General features: G+C 48.4%; 1 pseudogene; it reads right to left on the reverse strand.

Annotated features, from left to right (window-relative positions):
* Positions 1-1,185: 1,185 nt before the first annotated feature.
* On the reverse strand, positions 1,186-1,258 carry LOC134946718 (U2 spliceosomal RNA; annotated as a pseudogene).
* Between the last annotated feature and the right edge of the window lie 602 nt (positions 1,259-1,860).

Here is a 1,860-nt window from a genome sequence, read left to right on the forward strand (position 1 = left end):
AGAAGAATTGCGGGACACTTTCGGCGTACAGGCACCACGTACAGAAGACTGGAGCACCACCAAAAACGGAGGGCCCAAGGACAATTCCATCTTGCACCTCTTTTTTCTTTCGTTTTTCTTTGCGTCATGTGCTGTTTGGGGAGTAGTTTTTGGAAGGGCCATCCTGCGTGACACTGCAGTGCCACTCCTAGATGGGCCAGGTGTTTGTGTCGGCCACTTGGGTCGCTTATCTTAGTCACACAGCTACCTCATTGCGCCTCTTTTTTTCTTTGCGTCATGTGCTGTTTGGGGGGTGTTTTTTGGAAGGGCCATCCTGCGTGACACTGCAGTGCCACTCCTAGATTGGCCAGGTGTTTGTGTCGGCCACTTGGGTCGCTTATCTTAGTCACACAGCTACCTCATTGCGCCTCTTTTTTTCTTTGCGTCATGTGCTGTTTGGGGGGTGTTTTTTGGAAGGGCCATCCTGCGTGACACTGCAGTGCCACTCCTAGATGGGCCAGGTGTTTGTGTCGGCCACTTGGGTCGCTTATCTTAGTCACACAGCTACCTCATTGCGCCTCTTTTTTTCTTTGCGTCATGTGCTGTTTGGGGGGTGTTTTTTGGAAGGGCCATCCTGCGTGACACTGCAGTGCCACTCCTAGATGGGCCAGGTGTTTGTGTCGGCCACTTGGGTCGCTGAGCTTAGTCATCCAGCGACCTCGGTGCAAATTTTAGGACTAAAAATAATATTGTGAGGTGTTCAGAATAGACTGAAAATGAGTGGAAATTATGGTTATTGAGGTTAATAATACTTTGGGATCAAAATGACCCCCAAATTCTATGATTTAAGCTGTTTTTTAGGGTTTTTTGAAAAAAACACCCGAATCCAAAACACATTCGAATCCGACAAAAAAAATTCGGTGAGGTTTTGCCAAAACGCGTTCGAACCCAAAACACGGCCGCGGAACCGAACCCAAAACCAAAACACAAAACCCGAAAAATTTCCGGTGCTCATCACTAGTGGATACTAGACCAGGCCGTTCCCGCTCCACATAAGGGGTCCTATTTCAACCCCTAAATAGGCAGTGGATACTAAGCCCGGTTTTTGTCCTCTCTCGACCAGAGGCATTGCCACACAACGACATGGTACTCCACAAGGTGTTTCTCCATTCCACATCTAGGAACCTCTCACGCTCCTAGTGTAAGAACAGGTACTCCACCAAGTGTTTCCCTCGAGCAGGTACTACACTTGATCTTAGCCAAAAGGCTGAGAAGCGATGGTAATGGAGACACTTATTACAGGTAAAAAGACCACTTACTGAACTACTCATCTTTAACCAAGGCCATGGTCAGGAGACAGGCTAGACAATACTGAGTGAGCTTAATGAGAGCCACAGTGAGTTGCAGAAATGGGAAAGGTTCGGAAGACTGGCAGTTAGGATGACGATGGCCAAATACTGATCCTGGCATCTCAACAGGGGTGAGAGCAGAAGCTGACCTTAACCCTTCGTCCCCATAGCCTAACCATAACACTCCCCCCAAACCTAAAAGCAGCCTAACCCTAACCCTCCCCCTGAAAGCCTAACCCAGCCTTCTCCTGCATTCTGATCCTAACCCCCCAGTCCACCCCCCCCCCCCACCCCCAGCCTAACCCTAATATCCATTTGCAGCCTAACCCTAACCTGCCCCAGCTACTTATGTTTGGGATTCCAACAGCCGGGATTCCGACAGCCAGGATTCCAGTGTTGGTATTCTCGTACATCGGGATACCAACTACATCTCGCAGATATATTGAGAAGACATGAAACTGAATCAGCCTCAGCAGTCAGTAAATTTGAGATAACAGAGATTCTGGAACAATATAACTGTAATGTCAGTACT

The sequence above is a fragment of the Pseudophryne corroboree genome, chromosome 7 (assembly GCF_028390025.1).
Source record: "Pseudophryne corroboree isolate aPseCor3 chromosome 7, aPseCor3.hap2, whole genome shotgun sequence".
Taxonomy (NCBI): Eukaryota; Metazoa; Chordata; class Amphibia; order Anura; family Myobatrachidae; genus Pseudophryne; species Pseudophryne corroboree.